The sequence below is a fragment of the Drosophila santomea genome, chromosome 2L, assembly GCF_016746245.2.
Source record: "Drosophila santomea strain STO CAGO 1482 chromosome 2L, Prin_Dsan_1.1, whole genome shotgun sequence".
Taxonomy (NCBI): domain Eukaryota; kingdom Metazoa; phylum Arthropoda; class Insecta; order Diptera; family Drosophilidae; genus Drosophila; species Drosophila santomea.
In genome coordinates, this window is record NC_053016.2 from 22,089,617 (window position 1) to 22,101,125 (window position 11,509).

Consider the following 11,509-nt stretch of genomic DNA (forward strand, 5'->3'; position numbering starts at 1 on the left):
AGACAAAGGGTGTGAACTAAGAACGGTTTCAACTTCCGCTGTGACAGTGCAAAGCTCTTTAAACGTAAATCTAAAAGTCGTCAGGGTTCTGTAGAGTAGGCCCTTTGCGCGGCTAGGGATAGTGACACAATGATGGGGGATGTACGAGTAGTAGTGTGGATCGTGCAACCTAGGTCGAGAGACTAGAAACATGTGCTCCAGTCTCTCATACTCGTCCATAAATTCGCAATATTGTGTCCGAAGCGGTAATGATTGCGATAAGCGACGTTCGATACTCAGGAACCGGCGACTCCCGGATTGGGGATTATTGGACTATCCTTAAACGGCAGTGTTTAGCTATTGAGCTTTTTCAATAGCTGTTGCGAAAAATAAGTAGCCGAAGAATATTTTGTCTTTTTTCCGATACAGCTAATTTTGTTAATTATGCTGGCAGCTAGGGCCGACCAAGAGCTATAACGAATGCACAAGTTAAGTCTTTGCCGAAAAACGAAGAAGTGACAATTGGCGGGACAGACAGCCGAATGGTGCGCCCAAGCTTAATGTAGGTAGATAACAAGAGAACAAGGGATAAGTGCCGTAGAGATACATTTATGCGAGAACAGCGGTTTGCACTATGGGCATCGCAACTGCTACTACTGACTTCTTCGGCTTACAATATTACAAGTCTAAGATTAGTCTACTGCACAGTTTAGGCGGCTGTATGACCAACAGGCAGTTTGACGACTATTTTGCCCGTGCTATTTAAGTATGTAATTTTCTTTTATTGCTCCTTGCACAGAATATGATCTGATATGTTCCCAGAGTCGCTGAAGACTGCGATCGATTGCGGTGGTGCTGAGAGCCAAGCAGATTGTTGATTTAGTCGTGCCACTGGGCTGAAATCTGCCAGTCACAACCCATCCAAATAATGTTCTCTGAAGCATTGGGCCAGAGGGACCCAGTTTGATTTGTTCAATTGACATATAATCAAAAAATGCTTCGGTTCCTAGTAATATGTCAATCGCGATCGGTAAAATTTATCGTCCGCTAGCGGAGTGTTGAAGATTCCACGCGGTGGTATCAATATCGTTGTCAGGCTGGTAAGCTATGTGAGACGTAACGCTTCTAGAATAGGTGCTGGATGTGTTGTTGCTGAGCGGTGTTGTTGACACAGAAGAACGACAGAAGAAATTGGCAATGACACCTTCACAAATTGATTCCAGGATGGAAGAGTAACTTATTCCAGTGACTCATTACACTTGGCTTTGCTTTGTTCATCACACTTTTCTAATATAATGTAGATTTCGCCTGGGAAATTTCTGCATCAGATCCTAAAAATGATAACGAACTAAAAAGGTCAGATTCGTTGTCAATTAGGTTAGGTTAGGTTAGGTTTTGCCCGTCGAGGTTCGTGTGAAGTTGGCAGTTTCCCCAGAAAGAGGCGCTGGTGAATTTTTGTATCCGATGTGGATCGGTGTCGGACAGGTCGGACGTGTCTATCAGGAATCTGCTTCCCAATTGAGCAAGTCTTTTCGGTTGCTGTGGCTTGTGTGGCATAGTAGATGCTCTACCGTTTCTTCCATTTCTTCGTCCCTACAGCTACGGCAGAAATCATTATACGAGGCATTTAGTCTTCTGGCATGAGTGCCTATCAACCAATGCCCTGTGATGACTCCCATAGCAGTGCTGAGGTTTGCTCTGGTCAATCTTAAAAGTTTTGACGTTCTTATATATTCATATTATTGAGCTTATTTTTGGCCATATTTGGCGTGTTAGGCGACAGTGTGTGGTGTTTTCCCATATTGTCTGTTTGTTACGGTTTAGGTTTTCCCTAAGTAGTAGTTTACAAGTGGCTCCGTAACTGGTGGCATTATATAAGCCAGCTGGCGGCAGCATGAAAATTGACGCGACTGATTTCACGAATATACTCGTAAGTGCCAGCTTATTGTACCGAAACTTAAATTTATCCAATGCCAGATAATTTTCTACAGAAACTGGAAAAGCTCTTATGGTCTCCAAGGCGGATCCTGTTAGACAGTTGCGGAGATGGTTAAACTTATCTACGTTCGATATGCTTTCACGGTTCATAAGATTCAAGAATGAAGTAATAAAATTTGTATACTTGGTATGGTTTCCCTTAAACGACAGTAAGGCCAATCTTAAGAGTCGAGATGGTGATGGCCGGGAAACTGGTGATAGAGTGTTTTTTTCTTAATGCGCACTGCAGTGTCTGTGGGTCTCTCGTTTACCACCGAATCGATCTTTTGTACTTTATGGTTGCAAGGGAAATACTTTTGACAGTATCTTTTACCTGTGATTGCGCGAGTATGAGCTGTACTATTGCGAACTATTACTATTGTACTTTGAAAAATTTTTCGATGCATGCTAGAAAATGTTTACGGGCAGTGGCATCTCGGGCATATGATGGATGCCGATCATGTTTACTCAGAACATACATTCTACAGTTTGCAGCTATTTCTATTACTTAGTCCCTAAGTATTTGTTTCGCATTTTTATACCCGTTACTCGTAGAGTAAAAGGGTATACTAGATTCGTTGAAAAGTATGTAACAGGCAGAAGGAAGCGTTTCCGACCATATAAAGTATATATATTCTTGATCAGGATCAATAGCTGAGTCGATTTGGCCATGTCCGTCTGTCCGTCCGTCTGTCCGTCTGTCCGTCCGTCTGTCCGTCTGTCCGTCTGTCTGTCCGTATGAACGTCGAGATCTTAGGAACTACAAAAGCTAGAAAGTTGAGATTAAGCATACAGACTCCAGGGACATAGACGCAGCGCAAGTTTGTCGAATCATGCTGCCACGCCCACTCTAACGCCCACAAACCGCCCAAAACTGCCACACCCACACTTTTGAAAAATGTTTTGATATTTTTTCATTTTTGTATTGGTGTTGTAAATTTCTATCGTTTTGTCAAAACACTTTTTGCCACGCCCACTCTAACGCCCACAAACCGCCCAAAGCTGCCACGCCCACACTTTTGAAAAATGTTTTGATATTTTTTCATTTTTGTATTAGTCTTGCAAATTTCTATCGATTTGCCAAAAAACTTTTTGCCACGCCCACTCTAACGCCCACAAATCGCCAAAAACTGTTGAAGACTCTCCTTTGCACTTCCACTAGCTGAGTAACGGGTATCAGATAGTCGGGGAACTCGACTATAGCGTTCTCTCTTGTTTTAACAGTGGTCTGTTTGCGCGACTATGTTCAGCTGTTGCAATTTCCTTTTGTTCCATTATGTTACATCTGTAACCAAGTTCTCCGAAAGCAATTCTCCAGCTTGTCTATTTCTTCAATGGTATATGTGGGGAATTCTTCAGTGTTTCTCTAACGCATTGACATTTCCACTACCCAATTCTCTTTTCCGGGTTTATGAATTATGTTTGCGTTGTGGTCCTCGATGAAGGCTTTCCAACGCTTTTATTTTGCATTCGGGTTTTGTCCGATACCGAGAAGGTTAATGGTTGGTGGTCTGTATGAATGTTAATATTTTTAACAACATAAAAGTAGTTTCTTAGGTTTTTTAGTTCCCATACAATGGCGAGAATCTCACGCTAATTTGTGTCAAAATTGATCTCGTTACCTCGCAATGTTCGCGAGTTTTTTGCAAACGGACGACCGCCTTGAGACAGTACCGCTCCCAGTCCGTAGCCAGACGCATCAGTTGTGAAGTCAAAAGGCTATTTATAATTTGGGCAGGACAATATTCCATCTTTGTAAACCTGTATATCTTTAAACGTATAAAGCCTCTGGTGACTGTTCGATTATCATCTTTCTTGAGTAAAGGGCACTTACTTTTTCATTTTCGCCTTTTAAGATATCTGTTAGCGGCATAACAATTCTGGCAAACCCCGTTATGACGCAGCTATCGTAGCGTGTGAGACCTAAAAATGATCTAAGGGCGAATCGGATTTTCGATGAGGAAAAATCCTTAATAGGTTTCACTTTGTCGGACGATGGCTGAATCCCGCCTGTACATACTATAAATCCCAAATATTCCACGATTTTTATACCCGTTACTCAAAGAGTAAAAGGGTATACTAGATTCGTTGAAAAGTATGTAACAGGCGGAAGGAAGCGTTTCCGACCATATAAAGTATATATATTCTTGATCAGGATCAATAGCCGAGTCGATCTGGCCATGTCCGTCTGTCCGTCCGTCTGTCCGTCTGTCCGTCTGTCTGTCCGTATGAACGTCGAGATCTCAGGAACTATACAAGCTAGAAAATTGAGCTTAAGCATGCATACTCCAGAGACATAGACGCAGCGCAAGTTTATCGATTCATGTTGCCACGCCCACTCTAACGCCCACAAACCGCCCAAAACTGCCACGCCCAGACTTTTGAAAAATGTTCTAATTATTTTTCATTTTTGCATTAGTCTTGTAAATTTCTATCGATTTGCCAATAAACTTTTTGCCACGCCTAGAGTGGAACGCCCACAAACCGCCAAAAACTATCAGTGTTGAAGACTCTCCTTCGCACTTCTACTAGCTGAGTAAGGGGTATCAGATAGTCGGGGAACTCGACTACAGCGTTCACTCTTGTTTTATTCTTAACTTTAGTGCGAGATTTTATTGTTTACTCTTGCATTAAACAGCCTTTATATAAATTATAAATAAATGAACATCTCATATTTGAAAATAATGGTGTGGTGGCCGCTGAAGTATGTTAATGTCCAGATGAAATTTGTTTTAGCATCTCTCTCAGCACTCTCGACTGTTTTTTTTTTCTAAGTTTTGTGGTGCTTTAGTCACTTGTGTTTGTGTATTTTATTCAGTGTCGTTTTTGTTGTTCACTTAATTGTGCAGTACTGCGTCCCTGGGCGATTGTATGATTGCTTATGGAATAACTAGGTTATTTCACAATGATTTATTTCTTATAACATTTAGTTCGTGCAGGGAGTAAGTCTTCAGATCTTTTTTGAATCTTCAACTACGGGTACAGTTTTGTATAACCTTAGGGTTTGCCAACAAGAGAGGCACATGCATTTGCATAAATATGAGGGACAATAAAAATGTAAATTTTGTTTGCAAAACAAAGGCTTTAGGAACGAATTTTAAAGTTAGCATTGCATTAATTTAACAATTTATTATTTATGCATTAATTACTATAGTAAAGATTTATCAATATAAATAAAGAAACGGCCAAGGTAACATTTAATTATACCTATTACTCGGTGAAATGTGTGTGTTGAGCTTTTTTGCAAAAGAAAGACGATTTTTATGGTAGCGAATTCAAACGATTTTAATTATTTTTTCTTCGAGAAATTTGGCAGAGATGCGCATGCATGGGGTAAGAAAACGAGAGTAAAAATGCAGAGCTACTTAATTGCAGAGCGAACAATAGAAAGGTGTAGGTGCGAGAGTAATAAAAAAGAGAGTGAGCGCAAAAAGGGAAGAGCTTAGATGTTTACGCAAGTGGTCTGCATAGATAACAAAGATAATGCTAATGAACTGTGTCTCCAAAGTTGGCATGTTTACAAAAACCAAATTTTGTAATTTCTGGCAGCTGCGAGACCCGACGAAGGATTTCTTGGTCAACAGAGGGTGAAAGCGAGGCACGTTAGCTTGATGGCTGTCCTAATTCTATAGTGTGCGGAGATGTTCCAAGAGAGGATCATTGACTGAATTGATGCCGTAGGTGGCCAATCAGTTATGGAGTCCGTGAGATTTGAGCGACTGCGACCATGTTGCACTGGCTGCAATCTCGGAAGAAGCTTGACTTGACCGACGCACAGTTGTTCGTAGCATTGAGAACGATAAAACTCTGGGTCCGTGAGCTTATGATTTTTGGATACGTTCCAGTTTCAGTCAGTTTCAGTCCAGTCAATGTCTAAGCAGGGCGGACTTTCAATAATATTGGAGGCAATAACAGGCGAGTAGGTAGACGTTCGAGATCGCATTGAAATGTTTCATGACGAACCATCCGTCTCAAAATGAGAATGGCCTATTCCAGCAACACAAGCTGCCGATTTTGCCTCCTCCAGCTTACGCTAATTTGCGAATCGGTATGTTATAAGGTGCAGTTGAAATCCAGAGTCGAGCATAGCACGGCAAGGCACGAAGATTTCTGAACGGTTCCTCACTATTACGGTGGCAGTGGCTAGGAGCGCAACATCTTTACATCTTTCCACGCAATTTTTTAAAAATACTACGGTAACATTGGATCAGGAATAGCCGATCTATTTGCCAAGTTTTTTTAAATCACATATTCTACGTTACCTCATTCCGAACAGCCTTACTCTTACGCGGTATCAGAGTTGAATTTAATACTCTGTCCCACTCTAAGCGAAAGCTCACTGCTTTATGATCTTCAGCGTATTAAGTCTGTCTGTTCGCCAGGTCCCGACGGAGTTCCTGGGTGTGTGCTTAGATTCTGTGCGGAAGCCTTGTGCAAGCCTCTACTGAAACAGTTTAATTTATCTCTGAAATCTTCACAGTTCCCCCATATATGGAAGGAGTCCTTTATGATCCCTCGATCCCTCGGGTTCTCTTTGAAAATTCTCTTTCTTGTATTCTCCGATTGTCCCACAAGGAAACCAACTAGGGCTCCTCCTTCATACCTTATTTTTTAACGTCCTTCTCCTAATAATAAAGCACTTGCGTGAACTTATGTACGCTTATGCCTGCAGTATAAGGACATTTCTCGCCATTTGGACTTACAATTCGATCTAGATAGCTTTCAAACCTGGTGCCGTGATAACGTATTAAAGTTAAATGGCTCCAAGTGCAAAGTTGTGAACTTTCGTCGTGCCAACTCAATACACGCGACTTAGATGCTCAGTGTATGCTCTTTGGACAGAATAACACATGTTGATGATCTTGGTGTTCTTCTGGACCGTAAACTTAAATTTTCAGACCATATTTCGTCTATTGTCAATAAGGCCAAGGATGCGTGGTTTTTTAATGATCCTTACATGACCAAAACCTTATTCATATCTCAAGTCCGTCCGATTCTTCAGTATGGATCACCTGTGTGAAGTCCACATTAAGAAGTTTACTCGGACCGCTTTGAATCGGTTCAAAAGAACCTCTTACTTTTTGTCTTACGGCGCCTTAACTGGAATGCAGACCTTATATTACCACCTTATTCCAGTAGACTTATGTTAATTAACTTACCTTTCCTAGCCAACCGCAGAATGATGCTTGGAGCAGTCTTTAATTTCAATCTTATTCGTGGTGAATTTGATAGTCTTGACTTAATCAGTCGGCTAAACTTCACTGTTCCAAGCAGATTTACTAGAAATTTCGTACCCCTAATTTTAAATCAATGTAGACCTAACTGTTCTGACTATAATAGATTCTCTATTATCGCTTATTCTGACTCTCTGCCGTTCTTAAAGCGATCAATACTAACGTTTTTGACAAATTCTTAGATCGTTCCAGGCAATGCAGAGGGTTTTACGTCATGATGTGAGTCAGAAGCAAGCGTTTCTCCATGTGGTGAAGGCGAGGCCAAGATTCCCAGATGAAGCAGGATGTGGTGCTTAAATCCGCATACACGAAAATCGCTGGATTGCATGTACTCACTTGATGCACACTCTTGAGGCTATTTATGCAAAATCTCAGTGACCTGCGCCTGAAAAACTAGACGCCGATTAGCAAATCTGTTTTGTAACAATTCCAAAACTTAGCATAGTTGCCCTCTGAAATTTCCAATGAGCAAATAGTTTCCAAAGCCGTGTCCCTCAGACATGATTTTTTTTTTGCAAATGAAAGACGATTTTTTCTTCGAGAAATTTGGCGGCGATGCGCATGCATGGGGTACGAAAACGAGAGTGAAAATTCAGTGCGACTTTATTGCGGAGCGAACAGTAGGCGAAAGGAAAGCTTAGAGAGGTTAAGCATATAGTTAAATGCTGCCACGCCCAAAAAACCGCCCGAAGCTGTCACGTCCAAATTTTTGGAAACTTCACCTTTTTATCCCACATTTTCTGATTCATAAATCTGATGTGTTTGAGAACTTCATATCCTTAAAGCCTTAGCAGAATCCTTTTCAGGCATTCAGATAAAGGCGATTTAATCCGATAACAGCACCGAGTAAAGGAAATGGGGGAAAACGAAGTCCGGATAAGATGAAACTACCCCGCAACCTCCCCAACCAGTAGAGAGGTCCAATCAGGGAGGTACAAATAAAAAAAAATGTCCAGGTGGTGATTTAACTCACCCGACGCACCACAAGATCACTTACTCTTTTACTTTACGAGTAACAGGTATACAAATTTCTTTTAAGTTCATACGAAGCTTAAAGACGAAGAAAATGCAATTCAATTAATTTTGGCTACAGCAATCCTGAAACGTGTTAAAAATTTTAAATTTGAGTTATTCAAGATTGGTTTTATTTATTTAAGATAAACGGATTTGTGAGAGGTTCAGTTGTTTGACTGCAATAGCAGCTCCGATCCATTTCCTTGATAAACTAATCGATCGAGTTTCTTGACTTACACTTAATCGGCTACGTAAGCGCTTTAATTAAAGCACGAAATTCATTTGGTGGAGGTTGTTTTACGCACACCCTATTTGTAAGATCTTAAGACTTTGAAGATTCACAACCAGAATCTTAAGCAGGGGAAGGAGTACTATCATCGCGTTGAGTCAGACAGAAAGCGACAACGAAAACGCAAGTCGACAATAAACGAGTTTCCGAAGACCGAGCGGCCGCAATACTCCAGTTACGGACACAGTTCACCGAGGGGTATAGACTCCCAAAATAAGGGAAATTTAGATATACGACCCCTAGGTGGGAACACTTCGCATAGAAGGCCGATTCCCGGAGTAGCTCAGAATAACTCTATGCCGGTATAAAAAGACCGTGGCCCACCGATAAAATTGTCAATAACCGGGTGAAAACCCGTAAGTCAATACCCGGGAAGAGTCGCAGGGAATACCCAAAAGCTAATATCCGGGAAGACTCGAACTGACTACCCGAAAGCCAATACTCGCGCGATTCAAATGATGACTGCCTTAAAACGCTAATAGCTTCGGTCAAAGAAAAACTGGCGAGAGGAGCGAGGACTCCATCAACCCCCAGGATAACAGGACGTAGTCTGGGAGGATCCAGGACCAATACAAGGAACACGCTTGAAGAAAAACTACAATTCTATAGAAGTCTCAAGATGGGCGGCAAGGAGTCTAATGCCTCCGACAACACCGCCAATGTGGTCACCGTGGATATTAGGTGTGCAGCATACCATGAAGTTTATCGGCGTCCTATTAATATTGCTGGCACTATTGAAGCTGGTAAAAATGTACAAAAGATCAGTACAGCGAATACGGGACCATCACCATACCCTGGGAAGAATAGTATCCAGTATCAAACATCCCCAATAAGTGCATAGCGCAGAAAACAAAGTTCGCTCAACAGATATGAACAGGGTATCAGGCAAAAGCAATCCGTCAATGAACACTCACTCGCCTACTACCAGGCATAGAACGATAGACGGCCAAAAAATTAAACAATGAATAAGTGAATAATCAGCAAAGACAAGAATAACAGCAGTGAGTTTTTCAAACAAGTGTACAATTCTAGTAATCAGAGAATTAGGTAGCAGCCGAAGCGTGCCACCGAAAACATTCATACAAACCTGCATATATATATGTATATATGTATATATATGTATATATATATATATATATGTATATATATATATATATTGGTTAGGAATTTCCATACAACATGCGTCGAAATTCCCGAGGAATACTAAAGGAATTCCCGAGGAATTCCCAAGAATTTTCTCGAGGAATAATAGAGGAATTCCTCAGGAATTCCTAATATTCTTCGGGATTTCCTCGGGAAAATACCTGTAAGTCCAGAAAAATTAAACATTTATTTTTATACCCGTTACTCGTAGAGTAAAAGGGTATACTAGATTCGTTGAAAAGTATGTAACAGGCAGAAGGAAGCTTTTCCGACCATATAAAGTATATATATTTTTGATCAGGATCAATAGCCGAGTCGATTTGGCCATGTCCGTCTGTCCGTCCGTCTGTCCGTCTGTCCGTCTGTCCGTCCGTCCGTCTGTCCGTCTGTCTGTCCGTATGAACGTCGAGATCTCAGGAACTACAAAAGCTAGAAAGTTGAGATTAGGCATACAGACTCCAGGGACATAGACGCAGCGCAAGTTTGTCGAATCATGTTGCCACGCCCACTCTAACGCCCACAAACCGCACAAAACTGCCACGCCCACACTTTTGAAAAATGTTTCGAATTTTTTCATTTTTGTATTAGCCTTGTAAATTTCTAACGATTTGCCAAAAAACTTTTTGCCATGCCCTCTTTAACGCACACAAACCGCCCAAAGCTGCCACGCCCACACTTTTGAAAAATGTTTTGATATTTTTTCATTTTTGTATTAGTCTTGTAAATTTCTATCGATTTGCCAAAAAACTTTTTGCCATGCCCAATCTAACGCCCACAAACCGCCCAAAGCTGTCACACCCACACTTTTGAAAAATGTTTTGATATTTTTTCATTTTTGTATTAGTCTTGTAAATTTCTTTTGATATTTGTCAAAAAACTTTTTGCCACGCCCACTCTAACGCCCACAAGCCGCCAAAAACTATCAGTGTTGAAGACTCTCCTTTGCACATCCACTAGCTGAGTAACGGGTATCAGATAGTCGGGGAACTCGACTATAGCGTTCTCTCTTGTTCAATATGAATCGGGCATACCTTAAACGACGGCGTTTTAGGTATCTTTAGAAGATTCATCTGCCTCGGTTCAATGACCGAAAAAAAACGTATTTAATTAAAGTATAACAAAAAAAAAAAAGGATAAAATACTATATCATTTTTTATAGTTTTTTTAAGATGTCTGAAGAGCCGACAACCAGCAAAAAGCTCACCCAATTTGTTTTCTCCCTTGAGGGTAAGTGAACCATATAAAATCATATTGCATTAATTTTTATACCAGTTTATTTTTATTTAATAGAGGATGATCTTGTGTTGGAAACCCGGCAACCCCCGACAATTATCGACCAATTGGCCGAGATTAGCTAAAAAATTCGGGCCTTAGAAACTGTGTTGAAGGAGAACACGATGCAGCTGGCGGAGATGGCCGAGTTCAACCAAAGAGTTCGGTTATTAGAAACTGTGTTGAAGGCAAACACGAAACAGCTGGCGAAGACCACAAACCAGGTTGCGAGGATGACGGCCTGGTTGGAGATTTTCGTGAGGGGGAAGGCGAAGGATGTGGCTGGGGAAGTAGCGTTCCCAGTCACATCGGCCTCAACGGGAAAAAGTCACTACAATCATTCCCCAAATTTTTTGCCGTTATCAATGGTATGAATTTTTGTAACTTTGCATATATATTATTAAATTACTTTTCTTTACAGAAAGCATAAGCACATTAAAAGGCAAGCAGCCAGCAGAGAAAGCCTTGGCCCACGCACTGTCATGTGTAAAAAATAACGCTAACAAAAAAAGGAAAAAACAAGAGAGAACGCTATAGTCGAGTTCTCCGACTTTCTGATACCCGTTACTCAGCTGGTGGAAGTGCGAAAGAGAGTCTTAAA